This window comes from Pelodiscus sinensis, unplaced genomic scaffold (assembly GCF_049634645.1).
Source record: "Pelodiscus sinensis isolate JC-2024 unplaced genomic scaffold, ASM4963464v1 ctg34, whole genome shotgun sequence".
Taxonomy (NCBI): Eukaryota; Metazoa; Chordata; order Testudines; family Trionychidae; genus Pelodiscus; species Pelodiscus sinensis.
The window spans coordinates 8,102,861-8,122,832 of record NW_027465849.1 but is presented as its reverse complement, the minus strand read 5'-3'; the positions used below and the strand labels follow the sequence as shown (position 1 = coordinate 8,122,832).

Genomic DNA, 19,972 nt, shown 5'->3' with positions numbered 1-19,972 from the left:
AGTTTGTCTCTTCAAGAACGGAGCCTGGGACGGTGCCGCGAGGGGCTGCTAGGCTGACACAGAGCCCCCCTGAAGAGGGAAGGCTCAAAGAACGCGGCTTGTTGCGCCTGGCACAGTGAGGGTGAAGAGAGGGGTCTGAGCCCGCTCTGTGAACACAGCCGGGGGTCAGGCCCAGAGAGGGAGGAGCTAACAGGCAAGGCTCGCCCCAGCACTAAGTGAAATTGCCCAGGCACCAAAGTCAGCGTGGGAATTGGAAGGGTTGTGAGGCGCAGAGGAGTCGTGGTCCGGTGAGGAGCCAGCAACCTCGCTCGTTTTCAGATGGAGCTTTGCTAAGTGACAGGGCGGGTGCGATGCCCGCTGGCCCCTTCCCGTCTTCTGTCCTGACTCCAGCTCCTGCGCTTCTAGGTGGGCCTTGGCTCGGCTTCCGGATCCTGTGGCAGTGAGTTCCACAGGAGCATGGCCAGCAGATCTAGGGCAGCGAGGAGTCCCTTTTCATCGGTGCTGGAGAGGCCGCATCTGGAGGATCCAATTCTGGGCCCCCCACTGGGAAGCGCTGGGATGGGGTCCCTAGGGAGGGGGTGGAATCTCCATCCCTGGAGGTTTTTAAGTCCTGGCTTGACCAAGCCCTGGCTGGGCTGATGGAGTCGGGGCTGGTCCTGCTTTGGGCCGGGGGCTGGACTCGGTGCCTCCTGGGGGCTCGTCCCACCCTGGCATCCTCGGATTCCATGACTAACCGGGCGCTGCTTGCAGGAGAAGTCTCCGGATCGGGGCTGGCTTATGCCTGGAAACAGGCAGGTTTGTGGCTCTGCCGAACTCCCAACATGCTAGCAGCCTCTTGAATCCTCAAGCTGCCTTTGCAAGTGGCACTCCGAGCCCAGAGCCGGATTAGGGGGGGGAGGGCTAGCCGGGTAGCTGCCCAGGGCGCCAACCTACGGCCGCACGCCCTGTCCGAGCGCCGTGGCTCACTCCATGGGCCTGCACGCTCAGTCAATGGGGGGCCGGTGGCCTGTACTGTTGGACGACAGGCTTACTTGTGGCCTTATTAATACAGGGACAGCCCAGACCTCGGCCGAAATCAGGGCCCATCAGGCCAGGCGCCCCCAAACCCCACCAAGATTAGGGCCTGTCGGGCCGGGCACCCCCCAGACCCCACCGAGATCAGGGCCCGTCGGGCCGGGCGCCCCCCAGACCCCACCAAGATCAGGGCCCGTCGGGCCGGGCGCCCCCCCAGACCCCACCGAGATCAGGGCCCGTCGGGCCGGGCGCCCCCCAGACCCCCCCAAGATCAGGGCCCGTTGGGCCAGGTGCCCCCAGACCCCCCGAGATCAGGGCCCGTCAGGCCGGGCGCCCCCAGACCCCCTCGAGATCAGGGCCCGTCGGGCCGCGCGCCCCCCAGACCCTCCCGAGATCAGGGCCTGTCGGGCCGGGCGCCCCCCAGATCCAGCCGAGATCAGGGCCCGTCGGGCCGGGCGTCCCCCGGACCCCGGCTGAGATCAGGGCCTGTCGGGCCGGGCGCCCCCCAGATCCAGCCGAGATCAGGGCCCGTCGGGCCGGGCGCCGCTGGTTTAGGAGTCTATGGGGTTTCCAAGCCATCGGGGCCATGGGTCCCCGCAGTAGGGCGAAGACCCCCCCGGTGGGACATGACGCAGCCTCTCTCCCAGCTGTTCTGGAGCGAAGCGGAGGCCATGAGTTCCTGTCCAGCCGCCCCTTTCTCTCCAGCAGAGCCCCAGGAACGTGGGATCTGACAGCTCGGCTCCGGCCGGCGCGGGGGCGTAAGGGAGAAGGGACGGGATCCTGCATCCCTTCCCGACGGGGGGTCGCAGCCGGCAGGGGGCCCTTGGCATGTCAACTCGGCTCTGCGAATCCCGCCCAGCCCCGCCGAAAGTCTTGGGCCAGGCTATTCCGCTCGGTGCCCCCGTCCCGCCCGGCTGGGCAGAGGGCATCTTCCCCTTGGGCACGCCGCACCACGGCATCTCCCCTAAGACCCGACGCAGGCGCGCCGTTCTGCCTGGCCCAGGAGGTGAGATGCCTCCCACCCATACGCCCCACAAGGATCCAGCCAGCGGTTCAGACCACAAAGACAATAATCCTCCAGTCACACACACCCCCAACCCACACACACCCCCCGTGCTGCACACCTCCGCTCAGGCTTGTGCCTGCCAATTGGCAGAGCTAATCCGGCCCGGGGAAGAGATGAAAAACGCACGTCTGCTCGTGGCGCAGCGATCTCTCCGGCTCGCTCGGTTTTTTCTCTCTTGGGATAATTATGTTGGACGTCACACGGCCTGAAGCAGGAGCCAGAGCATTTGCATGTGCGAGAAAGAGGGAGATTTGCACCAACCGAGCATCCAGCCCAGACGCCCGGCAAAGATGTCAGCGCTTCAGGGAAAGTCACTCTCAAACGTTGGGCCGGCATCGCCAGGCAGGTGACAGACAGCCCCAGCTGGTAGAGTCAGTAACACGGCTGTCTCTTGCTAATACCCAGGGAGAGGCTCCTGGCTCAGAAAGGATAACAGCCTACTATCGCTGCCAGAGAGCGATACTCCCTTGGAGAGACGGGACATGTCAGTGGTTAGGCGACTCGCCCTCGACTCCATTCCCTCCTCTGGTGCAGACTCCTTGAGGGACCTTGGGGCCCTCAGAGTCTGCACAGAACGCGTAGATTGACTTAGCGACATCTCTCAGGTGGCAAACTTCATTCCGCCGTGACATCCGCCTCACTTCCCGTGTAGCCCTGGCCGGTCTGGGGGGAGAATTCGGCCGTTGCTCTCGGGAAGTGGGAAACCCTTCTGAGGAGATCGCAGAGGCCTACGCTGCCACGCTGCAGTTAGCAGAAACATGGTCATAGCACCCCGGGGAAGTGGAATTGGAGCAGGAAATCCGCCCAGCCAGGGCTGTGTCAAGCCAGGACTCCGACATCTCCAGGGATGGAGACTCCACCCGCTCCCTAGGGAACCCAGCCCAGCGCTTCCCCACCTGCCTAGGGAAATCGTTTTTCCTAATCTCCAACCTCAACCTCCCCCACTGCAACGTGAGCCCATCGCTCCTTGTTCTGCCACCTGCCACCACTGAGAACAGCCTCTCGCCAGCCTCTCTCCTTTCCTTTGCTCTCCAGCCGCCCCTCCCAGACACCCGGCGCGGTTCCGCCCTCCAAACTGCCTTTCCTGCTGGCGGGCTGCGAGGCAGAGTTAATGGAGAACAGGATGCACAACAAGGCTAATGGACCATGGCGCATGTTCGGCGCCGGTGTAACGGGATGCGGGCAAAGCCGAGTGAGCGTTCCCTTCCAAGCCCCAAACCCGCGTGCCAGGACACGGGCGAGGGGACACCAAGATGGAGCGAGTGCTGGATCGCAGGCAAACGCCCGTGTGACGTAGTGGGGGTACCTGGCTGGTTTCTATGCTGCTGGCTCTGGGGTAACCCCCACTGGCTGCCGTGGGTACCACGACCCATCAAAACAGGATGAGTCACTGTGCAAACCAGTATGGCCAGACACCCCCCATGGAGAGGAACAAAGGAAGGTGGATGCTGCCCTGGCTGGGGGGCAGGGCGGGAAGAGAGTTAGTGAGTTGCGGTCTGGGAGCATGGAGGAGACAGCCTAGGGAAAGGGGCTGGAGTTTAGGGGCCCAGTCTCCCCCATCTCAAGGGGGCCTGAGGCATCCGAGCCCAGCTCTGTGACCAGAGTCCATCTGTGCTGTGCTGTATCCTGGAGAGGCAATAAACTTCCTCTATTCCACCGGCTGGTGCAGTCTGTTTGTGCCATTTCGGGGTGCAGGAGACGGGGGACCCCCATCGCGCCGTCACAGCCCGTAAAACGCGCTCCCTGCTCACCCGCAAATCGGGAGCTTCCCTGCAAGCCCGTTTTTCTGTTGCCTGAAGCTGCGGCACCGGAGGAAGGAAGCGACTTTCTTCTCGAGCTGTCGGGAGAGCTTGCGCAGAGAACAAGGCTCTTCCCAGGGGGAGAGCCAAAGGGAGGGGGGGCGGAGACGGACACCTGGCTGGGGGGCAGGGCTGGGAGCTGAGCAGTGTTTGACTGGGATGAAATGAAGAGAGCAGACTAAGCTAAGTACTGAGGGGTCAGGGGCCTGCAGACCCCACCCCAAGGGGTCTGAGGCCGCCAGCCCCTGACCTCTGTAACCACATCACATCTGTGCTGGGCTGTATCCCGGAGCAGCAATAAACCCTCTGTTCTGCTGGCTGACACGGTCCCATCTTGCTGAGGACGGGGATGCAGGATCGGGGGGTACCCGACAAGCCGCCACAGCCGGTCTCGGTGGCTCGTCGTCCCCCCTACCAAGACTGGGGGGCCTTTCTGGAAGCGGTCACAGGAGCTGACTGGACGAGGGGGGGCTGAAATAGGGGGCAAACCGGGGTGGGGAACCTAAGGTCCCGGGGGACCAGATGCGACCCCCAGCTTGCTTGGAGATGGCCCCCAAAACTCAGGGCTCCCCCGCCCCAGCAGCCGGCCCCACTGCTGCCCCTCTGTGGAGATGGAGCACCCAAAATCTACTAGCCTCCCCCGCCCCCGGCTCTGGTGCGGGAGGGGAAGTGGGGAGGGTCTTTCTCCTCGGTCGGGGGCCACGTCCGTAGGGGTTTTGTGTCTTTGCTTCTCACTCGAGTGCAGCCCCCGGCTGGTTTTTCTCTGGGTCAGCAGCCCCCCCCCCCCACCCAAAGCAAGTTCCCCAGCCCTGGTGTAAACGAGGGCGACGGCGAGAGGTAAACGGCACAGAGCCCATGCTGCCTCCGTCCCTCTGAACGGGGTCCCGAGCGATTCAGCCCTGGGCACCTCAGGCCAGGCCCCTGGAGTGGTGGGACTCGGGCCTTGGCCCCCATCTCGGGGCAGGGGGCTTGGGTGAGCTCAGGCTTCTGCCCCTCCCCCCATCCAGGGTCACAACATGAATTTTGGTGCCCGCAGGGAGCGATGCCGTTTGAGACCCCTGCTCTGCTCTACGGCGTGAGCTGAATGGGTGGGCGCAGTACCGCCTGTCGCCACTGGAGGGAGGGAGGGGGGTTGCTCCCACGCCGGGGGATGCCGGTGTGGTACCGCCTGTGGCCACTGGGGGGTGGGAGGGGGGTTGCTCCCACGCCGGGGGATGTCGGTGTGGTACCGCCTGTGGCCACTGGGGGGTGGGAGGGGGGTTGCTCCCACGCCGGGGGATGTCGGTGTGGTACCGCCTGTCGCCACTGGGGGGTGGGAGGGGGGTTGCTCCCACGCCAGGGGATGCTGGTGTGGTACCGCCTGTGGCCACTGGGTGGTGGGAGGGGGGTTGCTCCCACGCCGGGGGATGCCGGTGTGGTACCGCCTGTGGCTGCCGGGGTTGGGGATGCTCCCACGCCGGGGGTTGCCAGCGTGGTACCACCTGTCACCACTGGAGGGTGGCGTTGGGCTTATCCCATGCTGGGGGTTGCCGGCGTGGTACCGCCTGTCGCCACTGGAGGGGGGGGTTGGGGTTGCTCCCACACCGGGGGGATTGCCGGCGTGGTACCGCCTGTCGCCGCTGGAGGGGGGGGTTGGGGTTGCTCCCACACCGGGGGGGTTGCCGGCGTGGTACCGCCTGTCGCCACTGGAGGAGGGGGTTGGGGTTGCTCCCACACCGGGGGGGTTGCTGGCGTGGTACCGCCTGTCGCCACTGGAGGAGGGGGTTGGGGTTGCTCCCACACCGGGGGGGTTGCCGGCGTGGTACCGCCTGTCACCGCTGGAGGGGGGGGTTGGGGTTGCTCCCACACCGGGGGGGTTGCCGGCGTGGTACCGCCTGTCGCCGCTGGCGCTCTCCGGGTGCGGGTTGCCAGTTTCAGATAGAAGTAAACAGGGAACAGGGGCTATTGCCATGGCGACAGCCAGAGGTAATACCTAGAGAAGGGCTGTGGGGCCGGCGCCCCTCCTCCCATCCCACGCCGCACTTACACGAGTATAGCGGGGGGGGGGCGTGGATGGAGTCACACCCGGTTTAGCTCGGTCGTAATGAGAGGAGCGGGGGTGGGGAACCTGTTTGGGGTCGGGAGGCTGCCGACCCACAGAAAAATCAGTCGGGGGCTGCACACAAGTAAGAAGTAAAAAAAAACCCGCACGGACGTGGCCCCGGCCGAGGAGGAGAGAGACCCTCCCCACATCCCCCGCCCACACCACAGCCGGGGGCCCAGGCGCGTAGATGTTGTGTGCTCCAGCCCCACAGGAGCGTGAGCTCCCCAATGCGGAGGGAGGAGCCCCCAGGCCTCAGGGGCTGGACCTAAGCAAGCCGGGGCCTGCATCCGGCCCCCGGGCCTGAGGTCCCCCACTGCTGTCCTAGAGCACCTTAGTTTTGGCGCAGGCCTCTCGGAGCGCCCCTCACACAGGTGACAATGAGCATAAAGTAAAGGGGGGGGTAGCTGGCCCGCTCCAGCAGGGAAAGGGTTACACGGAGGCCAGATGGGAGTCGGCACAACCCTGGCCAATCAGGGAGAAGGGGGAAGCCGGCCAATCAAGGCCAGGCTGGGCCCTATAAAAGGCTGCAGCGGCAGGGGGTTGCTCACGCTTGCTCTGGGCTGGGAGGAGCGAGGGCAGGCTGTCAGGGAAGGAGGGCCGCCCTGGGATAAAGCAGTGAGGGGCAGGGCAGCGAGAGCCCTGGCTTGCTGCCCTGGGCACCCGGGCGGAGAAGGTGCAAGGGTTGCGGGGAGGTGGCCCCGGGAACATGAGCCATCAAGGGCAGGACATAGCGGCCGCCAGAGGGTCCCCGGGTTGGAACAGCGGAGAGGAGAGCAGATCAAAGGCAAGACCCCACCTGCAGGGGGCGCCCTGCTGGTGAACAGGGCTAATTCCCCACGCGAGCAGCAGGAGGCGCCCCGGCACCACACACCAGCAGGGGTCCATGGGGAAGGTTTCCTCCGGAACTGTACAATTCCCACTCAGCTGTTCTGCAACCTCCCTCCACGGGCCCTGGAACAAAACTCGAGAGAGCCCGAAATTGGGTTTGCCCTGCTGCATGCCCCTGTCTCCTAGCACGATGCAGTCAGGGAACGCACACCAGGGACCAAAACCACAGCTAATGTCTCCATGACACCAGGCAGGGGATGGGCTAGAACACGGGTCCCCAACGGGGTGCTCACGGGCACCATGGCGCCCGCCGGGGCATTTATGTGCGCCCGCCAAGTGATCGGGGGCAGCCCCGTCCCTGGGCGCCCGGCAGCCCCAAAAGGTTGGGGACTACTGGCCTACAATGTCCCCTGTCAATCGCCCCACACACACCATCTCCCCCATGTGTCAATGAAGCTGGTGGGGACCCAAGTCTGGCTAAAAATGTCAACGCTGAGGTTGTAAGGAAGTCTCCAACACGAACCAGGCATGTTCTTTTCCAGGCCGGAACGGGACATGAATTCTTTTCAGTTTTGTAAAAGTCCAGCTTTGGGGAAGAGCATCACTTGGATAACTTTTTATTCTTTAAAAAAAAACCCACCACGGACTAAGTTGCGGAGAACGTTGATTCGGCGGGTGTTGTTTCACAAAGAGATTTGTTCCGTTTTTAGGCCAAATTCCCTTGGCAAAGTAAACCTCGAAAAATCAACCCGGCTCCGTTCCGCGATGTTTCTCTACTGAGGAATGGCTCTCTGCTGGCCAAGTTGTGCGTGGCGCGGGATTGAACCCAGGGATGTGGCCGTCTCGTTAATAACCGCGTTGCCCGAAGAGACTCAACCTCCCTCCCCGGCAGGTTGGACGTAGTTCTAAAAATACCCAGAAGGGCATGCTGCCAAATTAACTCCTCATCCTCTTTTTCCGGTGCGCGGGGAAGCTCCAAGGGAGGTGGGGAGGCAGGAAGAACCGAGGAGCCGGCGGAGATGATAAAGAACCACGCCAATAGGACGTCGTCATTGTTGCGACGGGATGGGATTTTTTTCAGGCTCGGCCTGTATTTTTCAATCCTCGCTCTGCCCGCACATCCGGTCCCCAGCCCGGCCAGCCGCCACGGCAAACGTGCACCGGTGACACACACGGAGGCGGAGATGGGCGCGGGCGGGAAAGCCGCAGTCTGGGGTCCCGAGGCGCTGAGCGATGTCCGTGGGATCTACGAATGCCAGGCCCTCAGCCCTGCCGTGAATTCTGCCTCACCGTGCACGCAGAGGAGAGCAAACACACTGGCCTTTCCCCTGAAATCCAAGAGGCTTTCTACTCAGGGTTATTTCCTGGTAGCTCCATGACGCACCCGGCCGGGGAGTTCCTCCCTCGGAGTGTCCCCACTGCCCTGCACTGGCCCAAGGAGGGTTCAGTCCAGCCCGGGGAGAGGGCTGAGCCCCACTGAGGTGGGCCCAGCGGGGGGCTGTATAAACAAAGGCTTCTGGAGGGAGCGGGAGAAAATCGTGCTCCGGCCATGGGAACAGGAGGGGCCTGAGTCGGGGCAGAGCTGGGGAGCGCCGGCCAGACCCTCCTCCCAGGCTGCCTGAGGCAAGCCCTGAAGGGATTAAGGCTGTGGAGAGTAGGGTTGCCAGATGATTTAACAAAAATACTAGGAAAAAATTCTGTTGAGAATAAAAAGGGGGGAAACCGGAAATCCCGGACATTTCGCATTTCTGGTATTTTCTGGGTTTTTTACCGGACAGGGGACCCGAACAACGGACAGTCCGGGCAGCAGGTCCACCCCTCTTGCCTGCTGAGTGGCTATTTCAGGCTGCAGTTTGCCCCCACTGGTTGGCGACTGGCCTGGGTCACTGAGGCACGGCGGGGATAAGGGGGGGCACTGCTGTGGGGCGGGGGGGGCACTGTGGTCTGGGTGGGCTGCGCGTTTTACTGTAAGGTGGCAGAGCCACAAACACCTACACAGGGTACAGCAGGCGAGACCCCGGCCAGAAGGGGGCGCTCCGGAGTGAAGCGGTGCTTGTTCCCAGCGTGCCCAGCAGGGGGCGCTGCGGCGACGCATCGCGCCAGGTTACCCACTGACACGGGAGGGGGGGCTTATGCAAAATAAACCCCCTCCCCCTAGCGGTTTGGGGCTCAGCCCAACCCCCATCCCGCCTCCCCCCGCCAGCCACACGGGGCTCGGGGCCTGGCTACCCGTGCCGTGCCCCCCTGCCCAGAGCTGGTGCTGCTGTGGCAGGAGGGGGGGTCTTCCATCAGCAGGTGGGCTGAAAGCCCCATTCCACCTTTCTACCCACTAACCCTCCGTCTGGATTCGGGGTTGGGGAGGACCCCAGACGGGACGCTCCTGAGGAAGGGGGGGGCTCTCCTCTGAAGCGCGACACATAGCGGCGGGCGAGGGAGGCAAGGGAAGGCGTTGTATGTTCTTATGTACCCTGCCTGGCAGCGGGCACCGGGGAGGGCTTGGCAGCCCCAGCCCTCTGGGTGGCCAGGACGCATCTGGCTTGAAGGTTGGGGTTGGGTGGAGCTCGGCTGGGGAGGGATGTGGTTGAAGAGGCGTGGCCTCAGGGGAAGGGGCGTGGCGTCGAGTGAAAGGGGCGGGGCCTCAGGGGAAGGGGCGTGGCTTCAAGTGAAAGGGGCGTGGCCTCAGGGGAAGGGGCGTGGCATCGAGTGAAAGGGGCGGGGCCTCGGGGGAAGGGGCGTGGTGTTGAGTGAAAGGGGCGGGGCCTCAGGGGAAGGGGCGTGGCTTCAAGTGAAAGGGGCGGAGCTTGGGGTTGCTTTCCCCCGCTGTCTGTGGCACAAGGTGGCCCCGACTTGCTTGAGGCCCCTCGACGCTGCCCCTCCACACTTGCCTAACGCGACAAAGATACGTCGTGTAGCGAAACCAAGAGTCGCCAGAGGAGCCTCCCCTAGTCCCCCGGCCAGCGGCTCCCCAGCGGGTGACGTCCACACTCCCATGCACCCGCTTAGTTTTGCCTTCTCCCCTCTCCGAAATCAGCTGCGTTTCTCCGCGTCAGAGCCAGCTCACCCCTCTTGCTCCCAGGATTTTCCAGCTGTTTGTTTATTTATGGCAACGCTTTGGTTTCCTTTCCCGCACTAACATTCCCCGTGGCCGGGGGCCTCTGGCGCCTTGTTTGCTTCGGCCCCATCCCACGCCTAGGACGTGGCACGTCCGCCCGCAGCAGACTACGTCCTTCCTCTCGGCGTGTGCACGTACCGCGGGTAATTGAGTGCATTGTTTATTCAAGGTTATCGGCTCTCCTGAAGCCGGGATAAAATCAGATAGGCAATTATTACGCTTTTCTCCCTAACTTGCTTTCTGGCCGTGTCTTGTGAGTCATTATGCACAATCCACGGACGAATAACATCTTGCCAGGTCAACGCAAAATACCAACAAAGCATTGACGAGGAAGGAAGGCGGATTAATCCGATTTAGAGCGAGTGAAGCGTGGAGCTTTGCTTTGTCTCTCTGCAAGGGGGGGGGGGGGCTTGGTTTCCTGGGCAGCCCTCTCTCTCTCTACGTATGGTGGATCATTGCACTTCCAGCAGGACCCAGGTGAGATGGGAGCCTGGGGGGTGGGGCGCGGCAAAGAGATACCGTGGGAGGCAGCCTGTGCCCCAACTGGCTGTATCTCCGGAGACAACGCAAAGGACCATTGTGTCCATTTTACAGATGGGGAAACTGAGGCCCAAAGTGGTCTGCCCAGGATCCCACAAAGGAGGTGGCAACTGAGCCCAGATCTCCTGGGTCCATCTTCTCTCTCCCACCCCATGGTTTAGTCCACAGGGATGAGAACGTACCTGCACCCAAGCAGACCTGGGTTGGATTCCTAAGTGCCACAAACCAAAGGACGTATTTCATCATGTAGTGCAGTGTCAACCTGTGGAACTCCTTGCCAGTGGATGTTCTGAAGATCAGGACCTGAACTGGGTTCCAAAAAGAGCTAGGTTGGGAGGCTCTTTGTCAGAGGCTGGAAAAGGGCGATGTAAGGGATCACGTGGCCAATGCTAGATGGGCCTTTGGTCTGCCCCAGGCTGGCTGGTCTTATGTTTTTAAACTCCCAAGGTTAGTCCTTTAGAAATCCACGGACGTCAGGAGCCTACATAACTCGGTGTGTCCGTACCGCCCGTGAACACGAGGGACAGCCGGTGTCAGTGGTACAGAAGCGTTGCCCGGCGACAGCCAGTAATGGAGACATGGCCCAGAGAAGTCCCAGGAAGAGTTTAATCGCTCCCCAGCCAGGGCGCTGTGTCCGGCCCCTCTGACTGCCGGATGGATGGGCAGAATTTGCGCTTGTTGTGTTGCATGGGGTTGCTACTGTCCTGGAGTCACCCTGGCTGTGTACCTCAGTTTCCCTGGGCACTGCACCGGTGCCTGGATGGGGGTGAGAATTTTGGGGGGGGCTTCCCTGAGGGAGACTGCCCAGGCCAGCACATTCACAACAAGGGAGGAGGCATGACTGTCTGTAGAACTGAGCCTGGTGGCTGTGTGTGTGAGAGAGTCTTGGCTGGTTTGGGATACAGGGAGGGAGTTCAGGGTCCTGGCTCCGGGCCCCCCTCTCCCTGAGATGGGTTTTACCGGCTGCTCCTGCTTCCTGTGCTGACAAGCGGGTTCTACGCCATGTCCCCGGGGCGCCGTTCTCACTCCCTTCCCCTCCATCTCTCCCTGCTCTCGCGTGCCCATCAATGGGACTTTGCTCTGATCGCTCCCCCACTGTCACCAGATAAAGAAACCGATCTCAGATGGGTAAAGAAAACTGAAGTCCCACCATCCTGTCTGACGAGAAACTGCTGATCAATAGGGAATGTTGCAGAAGCCTCATTCTGCGGTCATTGTCCTCACACTTCCCTATTGTTTGTCTGCATGATCTCTGTCTGGTTTGTAACTGTTTCCGTCTGCTGCATAATTAATTTTGCTAGGTGTAAATCAATTGAGGTGGTGGGGTAGGATTGGTTAGGTCATTTTGTTATGATTGGTTAGTAAAATGATACTAAAATAATTGGTTAAAGCCTCGCTAAGCCAGACTCACGTTTCATTATAGAAACTGGGGTCCGAGAAGAAGATGGGAAGTAACAGAAGCAGAAGGAAGCAAAAGGCTGGAAGACCAAAGGGAGACAAGGAACACCAAAAAGAACTCACCCCCATAACCCAGCCTAAGATAAGAGCTGCCAGGACTCTCCTGCACAGCCGTGACGTGCAGCTGCTAAGATCCAGAGAGACTGACCTGCCTGGCCAACCGGGGAAGTCTGCCTGCAGCCAGATTGGTGAGCATGACACTGTGGCTGTGTCTAGACTGGCAAGTTTTTCCGCAAAATCAGATGATTTTGCGGAAAAACTTGCCAGCTGTCTACACTGGCTGCTTGACTTTCCGGAAAAGCGCTGACGATCTCCTGTAAAATCATCAGTGCTTTTCCGGAAACACTATGCTGCTTCCATTCGGGCAAAAGTCTTTTTCCGAAAGACTTTTGCGCAAAAGGGCCAGTGTAGACAGCATAGCACTGTCTTCCGCAAAAAAGCCCCGATCGCGAAAATGGCGATCGGGGCTTTTTTGCGGAAAACCGCGTCTAGATTGGCCACGGACGCTTTTCCACAAAAAGTGCTTTTGCGGAAAAGCATCCTGCCAATCGAGAGGTGCTTTTCCGAAAATGCTTTTAACGGAAAACTTTTCCATTAAAAGCATTTCCGGAAAATCATGCCAGTGTAGACGTAGCCTGTGTGTTTAGCATGTGTAGTCTGCTTGTTTGGGAATTGTCAATCAAGAGAGGAGAAGGACAGTAATGTGGGAGGCTCTTTCAGTGGCTACAGATCCCGCCAACCCGCAGGAAGATGCGCCCTGAGCCCTAGGAATTGGGTGAGGGTGGGTGTGTAAATTCACAGGGTTGCACCGTGAGCCCTAGGAACTGGGTAAAGGTGGGTGTCCCTACAGTGTGGAAGGGAGAGAGAAAATTGCGCAGGTAACACGCTCTTTGGAAAAACCGGCTCGCTTTTTCGGAAGTGCTGGCGGCAGTCTAGACGTAGTCTCTGTTTGTCAGAGGCTGGGAACGGATGATAGCGGAGGGATCGCTGGCTGATTCCCGGTTCTGTTCCCTCCCTCTGGGGCACCCGGCGTGGGCTGCTGTCGGCCGACGGACACTGGGCTAGATGGGCCTTTGCACTGACCCCGTCCGGCCGCTCTTCTGTTCTGATGCTCCAAGATTCATGGCATCAAAACTAAGCCGGCTTCTCCGCTTGGGAAAGCACAGAGCAGGCCAAGTCGGGGCGGGCAGCGTTTGGCACAACCCGGCTGAAACTCCAGAGCCGGGATCCATTCCTGGACATCACCCCAGGAAAGGAGGCCCTGCCGGTCCCTCTTGTCGGGGTTGGAGGAGGGAGAGGCGAGCGTGACCGGCTGAGCGAGCGAGGGTCAGGCCCGGGTTTACGAGGATGACTTTGTCCAGCCAGGCCCCAGCAGATAAGGAGCGGCTACTAGGTTTAATGCCGACCCGTCCAGAGCCCCCGCCGGCTGAGTGCAGGGGGACCGTGGCCGACTCGGCTCTCGCCAAAGCCACGAGCACTCAGAAACCGATTGGGAAGCGGCAAGTCCGCAGCCGGAGTCGAGCCGCAAGGCCAGTCCGGCGGCCTCTCATGTATCCTTCTAAGCATTAGGCAGGCCAGATCCCGCACCCAGGTCGGATCCAGCCCTGGGGCCGCATCTTGCGCTGTCCTGTCTTACGTCTTGCCCCGGGAGGAGTCGGAGGGGGGTGATGTAGTGTCAGTACCTTGCTGGTCGCTATGCTAGGGCTGTGGGTGACCCCTACTGGCCAGTGTCCGGAGCACTGCCCAGCAGGTGGGCTGCCTAAGACCCGACCGGTCTGACCGGTTGAGGGCAGCGAGGGAACTAAGAAGTGAGGGTTGGGGGAAGGACCAGGCCGTGTCTGGGCACAGCTGCGGGCGTCCGCTCAGGGCGAATTGCTCGAATCCGGGGCTCTTTACAGTCCCCCTGACTGGCGACCTCTCCAAACAGGCCACAAACCAGTCTCACAGAGCGCTTCAGCAACCTGCCTGAAGCCTCCCGAGCAAAACCCCTCCGACACCCCAGCAATAGCCGTGCCCCAGATGGCCTCGGGCCTATACACAGGTGGGGGGTCCTAGCACCCAATCCCACCTACCCCGAACAAGTTCTGTCCGGTTCCAAGAAACCAGCCACAGATCCCTGGTCAATTTACCCTCTGGACCTTACCACAAATCACGCTGGGCCAATCCTTTAGAATCTATATCTAAAGGTTTATTATTACAGGAAAGAAAAGCATGAGAGTGAGGTTATTAAAGTACAGTACGTTACATGCACCGAATCTCCCAGTCCTCGATGCAGGCTCTAGCAGAGATGTTGCAGCTGCTGGTTACAAGTCCTTATTGCACATCCTATGATCAGGATGGGTTCACAGGTCTTCCGGGCTCTTCAGTCCCTGCAGTGCTGCCTCTGGGATGAAGTGCTGAGCTGAGAACAAAATGGCATCGACCACATGGCCTCTTTATACTCCTTCCTGGCCTCTTCTTGTATGCAGCAAGTCACCTGGTCAGAGGCCAATCTCTATGTTTCCTGCTGGCTGCCCTCAGGTGACAAATCCCATTCTTTGGGTGTGTCCATAGCCTATTGAGAGCCATTGTTCCACAGGGCTTTGCTACTCAGCCTGTCCATAGCCATGCTTAACCACATTCACAGAAATATTCAGCTTCCACACAGATTACAGTTTCCTACCCACACACATAGACATTATACACTCACATAAATAGCGTACATAAGATTAACAAACAATAATCTCCCATTCAATACCCCACATGGCTCCCCCCACACCAATTTCTGGGGCCAACACCCCCACCTAGGGGTGCAGCAGCGATCTGGCTGCTTCCCTCCAATTCAGCAACGTGACACCCCCAACGCAAAATTGATGCAGGAAGTGATGCCAGTAACATCACTGAGGGCATCACAGGCCTCCCCCAACAAAATGGTGGTGTGCCTCAGTTTCCCTTCTTACACTGGACCTTCTGGCTGGAACCCTTTTTGTCCTGTAAGAAGTTCCAAGACCAGTTACAAGTGTTAACCACGAAATAGCAACATCACAATGTCCCCTTACATACCGTCTGTCGTTTGGTACATCTCCAGACTGATTACATGGTATTTTCATAAGCTCATGCACACTGTATACCGTTACAATTCTCTGCAACAATAATACATTGGTTACAAGAATTAACATCAGTAATAAGAACAATCCTATATCAGGTGTATACTGACATTCTCCGTCAGGCCCCTTCTCTGGCCCCACACCATTGCAGTTTTGGCCCCTCAGGTTTAAACTGCAAATCTTCTTGGCCAAAGCAAGTCCTGCCCCTCCCCCTTGTCCTCTGGGCTCCAGGCCTGAAACCTCTGGCCTGACCAAGACAATGGGCTGGCTGGGCGTGACTCCCTGGCTCACAATGGCCCTGGAATTCTCCCCCTTCCCCCACTCAGTGGGGTAACAGCAGTAAGCTGTAGACTCCCAAGTCTCTCCTCTGTCCACCTCCAACCTCTGTTTCCACATGGAACCAGATATCAAACTCCCTGATTGATTATGAGTGTCCACCGTGTCCAGAGATGGGAGCATAACTGCCATCTCCTGCATCCTAGGGAGAGTGACCACACAGCTGTTCTGCTCTGCATACTTGGCTACACAGTCCTCCTCCTGAATCTGTGACACTAACTTCCCACTCTCCTCCTTCACCTGGGAACAATCCTGTCCCACACACACTGACTTCCCAGCAAGCTGGTCACCCACAGTCACTGGGTTAGCAGCCTGCTCCAGTTCTCTGGATGTTCCTGCCTCATCTGGAACAACCCTCAGTCCCTCCGAGACCTCTCCACCACCATCCACACTGGGTTTCCCTAAACCCAAGTCAGTGGAGTCACTGTTAACAGACAAGTTCTGTCTGTCAGGCACTGCAACAAGTGCCTCACACAAGAAGCTGCTGCCTTTTACAGGCAGAGCTTTCTCCTGAATGCCTTCTCCAAGCCAGGCATCGTCACCTCTCTCAGTTACTGCAAACTGCTTGCTACAAGCACTGCCAGGACTCTCCTCCCTATGAGCTTCCTTAGGCAGCAGTTCACCCTTCCCTGGCTCTGCAGCAGCCTTGCCCTGCTGAGCCACAACCAACTCCTCCTGCAATTCCCTTACTCCCTGAGTCATCTCTGGCCCCTCAGGTGGATTCACTGATAATCCCCTCTCAGGCACATAGACAGACTCACAAGAGACAGGGTCAGAGGCATCTTCACTCCCTGTGCAGCTCTCTAGATGGCTGTAAGCGTCCACACCATCATTAGGCACCAGAGTTAACACACCCTCATTCTCTCCTTGTGCCCGGGCTAAGGGGTCTCCCTGCTCCCACCGAGCAGCTCCCCCCTCTGCCAGCAACACAGCAGCATCAGGCACAATATCAGGGTCACCACTGTCTGGTCTCTGGGGTTCTGGTAAGACACTGACTGTCTCTACCTGAGTCACCTCATCCCTCTCCCCAGCAGACACAAACCTTGGGCCACCCCCTTCCTGGGCCTTAGCCATATCCAGACCCAACTCTGGGACAACAACACTGCTCTCAGCCTTCACAGGCTGTGGGGCATCTTCCTCAGACAAAGGAAGAAACTCTTCCCCACACACAGACAGACAACCAGAGACAGCTTCTCCCTTGTCCCCACACTCCTGGCTAATTTCAGGCATACAGCTAGCCACTGGGACAGCTTCCTTTACTGCCCCACTGCTACTTCCACCAGCCAAATTGCCAGCTTGCACCCACTGTGCTTCACACAACTCGATTTCAGCTTGTGCAGGTTCAATTCCACAAACCTCACCAGCCACCAACTCCTCAACTAAAACTTCACTCTGGCCAGCCACTCCAGGCTGCCCCAGAGAAACATTTCCCTGACTTCTGGGCTCTTCCTGCCCTGGTTCTGATTCCAGCCTCACCTCTGAGGCATCAGACGGGCCCTCACCCACAGACTCACTGCCCCCCTGCACAGACACACAGCCATCTGCCACAGGCACACATGTAGAGACACTTTCCCCTTGGTTACAGGGAGACTGACCAGCTCCAGGAAACTTTCCATACCCACATGCACCCCCTTCCCAAACCTCCCTGTTAGCTACAGGTAACACAAAAGGTTTGCATTCACACATGCTTTGGGGTTGGGTTCTCACATCAGCTGGGTAAAATACGTCTGCCATATCATAAGCACATCGCATACCCACAGAGTTATACATTGAACCTTCAGGAGAATACAGTCTCTCTTGTTCTTTTAGTCTCTTAAGCTGGAGGTCAAGTCTAGCATTTTCCTCCTTGGCTAGGGCCATCTTCTTTGCATGCTCTGCCATTTCCTTAAGCTGACGTCTGGCCCTTTCTGCCCTTCTCTCTGCATACTCTGCCATTCTCTCTGCATGTTCTGCTTTTCTCATCTCAAGTTCCCGATCCATCTCCTTCTGTCTCTTAGCAATTTCTTCATCTGCCTTCTGCCTTCTTTCAGCAGCTTCCCTGGCTCGCTTCTGATCCCTTTCATTCACATCTCTGGTTAGTAACAACACTACCAGATCTAGTTTAGAGGCCCTTTTCCTAAAGGCAATGCCTCTCCCCAAGCACAAATCCTTCAGAGCACTTTTGCTCAGACTCTCATATAATTCCGGGATCATCGCAGCGGCTCTTTAATCAACCAAACTCTCAACACCAAAAATCAAATTTAGACAGCGTGGGGTCCTGATCCCAAAGCTCAATTGACCAAGATCTGTGGATCCTGCCGACTACGCCACTGCGACGGACCAGGCCGTGTCTGGGCACAGCTGCGGGCGTCCGCTCAGGGCGAATTGCTCGAATCCGGGGCTCTTTACAGTCCCCCTGACTGGCGACCTCTCCAAACAGGCCACAAACCAGTCTCACAGAGCGCTTCAGCAGCCTGCCTGAAGCCTCCCGAGCAAAACCCCTCCGACACCCCAGCAATAGCCGTGCCCCAGATGGCCTCGGGCCTATACACAGGTGGGGGGTCCTAGCACCCAATCCCACCTACCCCGAACAAGTTCTGTCCGGTTCCAAGAAACCAGCCACAGATCCCTGGTCAATTTACCCTCTGGACCTTACCCACAAACCACGCTGGGCCAATCCTTTAGAATCTATATCTAAAGGTTTATTATTACAAGAAAGAAAAGCCTGAGAGTGAGGTTATTAAAGTACAGTACGTTACATGCATCGAATCTCCCAGTCCTCGATGCAGGCTCTAGCAGAGATGTTACAGCTGCTGGTTAAAAGTCCTTATTGCACATCCTACGATCAGGATGGGTTCACAGGTCTTCCGGGCTCTTCAGTCCCTGCAGTGCTGCCTCTGGGATGAAGTGCTGAGCTGAGAACAAAATGGCATCGACCACATGGCCTCTTTATACTCCTTCCTGGCCTCTTCTTGTATGCAGCAAGTCACCTGGTCAGAGGCCAATCTCTATGTTTCCTGCTGGCTGCCCTCAGGTGACAAGTCCCATTCTTTGGGTGTGTCCATAGCCTATTGAGAGCCATTGTCCCACAGGGCTTTGCTACTCAGCCTGTCCATAGCCATGCTTAACCACATTCACAGAAATATTCAGCTTCCACACAGATTACAGTTTCCTACCCACACACATAGACATTATACACTCACATAAATAGCGTACATAAGATTAACAAACAATAATCTCCCATTCAATAACCCACATGGCTCCCCCCACACCAATTTCTGGGGCCAACACCCCCACCTAGGGGTGCAGCAGCGATCTGGCTGCTTCCCTCCAATTCAGCAACGTGACACCCCGGGAGGAGTCGGAGGGGGGTGATGTAGTGTCAGTACCTTGCTGGTCGCTATGCTAGGGCTGTGGGTGACCCCTACTGGCCAGTGTCCGGAGCACTGCCCAGCAGGTGGGCTGCCTAAGACCCAACCGGTCTGACCGGTTGAGGGCAGCGAGGGAACTAAGAAGTGAGGGTTGGGGGAAGGGGCAGTCTGGGGCTGGAATAATGAGGGAGCCAGTCTAAGGAGGGGGCTGGAATCTAGGGGCCCAGGGACCCATCTCAAGGGGTCTGAGGCACGCTGGCCCAGACTCCGTTAGACACATCACGTCTGTGTTGTGCTGTATCCGGGAGAAGCAATAAACCCTCCCTGTTCTACTCGCTGGTAGAGTCTGTTCTTGCTGCTACCGGGGTGCAAGATCGGAGGAACCCCGACATGTCGTCACAGGGGGTAGAGTGGATGATGCAAGACCCCGAGCGAGATCCCCCACACGTCGCTGAACCACAAGGACAGACGTTCCGCACTCAACACCCTGCGTTGCTCTGAACATCCGCCCCTGGAGGATAACAGCCTACTACCGCTGCATGTCCTGGAGCTTCGCAGGGGGCTCGGTGCAAAAAGTCCACCGGTTCCGCCCCCCGGGGTGACCCGGAGCACACCCAGCGGAGGGAGGACAAGGGCAGCCCTGCTCTGTGTGGACACGAACGCTTTCTGTTTCAGCCAGCGCGCCCGCTCGCGCGCCAAAGGTTAACCCCGGCGTGCCGAGCCGCTCGCCGGAGACGAGGGTTATTTTTTCAAGACGTGCCTGTCTCTCCTTCCCAGCCCCCCGCTGGTGATCCTGCCCCCCCGACCCGGCTCCAACGGTGTAAACAGCCGTCTCGGAGACAGCTGTGCTGTCAGGCAGGCTGGGGAAGGCGCCGCGTCTCCTCCCTCCGTCTGTGCTATGGCTCCCTGCTTCCCATCACAGCCTGCCAGCGCCTGCCTGGGCTCCAGGGCTGCCCCCAGCCCCCGGGAAAGAGGCCAAATCCAAAGGGCACCACAGGGATGCCCAGGCAGGGAGGCAGGGGACGGTGCCACTCACCCAGTCAGCCCCCCAGCGTAGCAAGGAGGGGCCAGGAGCAGGCGAATGAACCGGAGCTGGATCCGACAGGGCCCTGCAGCAGCTAAGGGGTTAAATAGCCAGAACTGGGACTCCCCCGGCCCCCTCCCGGGGGTCAACGCCTCACGTGCAGTGTTACCAATGTCGTTTTCCACGTTCCCCCCTCCCCTTTCAATTCAAACCCGCCCTCTAACCCGGGGGGGCAACCCGTTCTGATGGGGGGGGCACGCCGAGATTGGGCTGCAC

At 59.2% G+C, this 19,972-nt stretch overlaps 1 long non-coding RNA gene across 1 annotated transcript; it reads left to right on the top strand.

Moving 5' to 3' along the window:
- The first annotated feature begins 7,802 nt into the window (after positions 1–7,802).
- LOC142823821 (uncharacterized) lies at positions 7,803–19,959 on the top strand. Its single transcript, XR_012898931.1, has 3 exons — positions 7,803–8,157; positions 11,866–12,088; positions 19,016–19,959. It is a non-coding gene; the product is annotated as an uncharacterized LOC142823821 (long non-coding RNA).
- Positions 19,960–19,972: the final 13 nt, after the last annotated feature.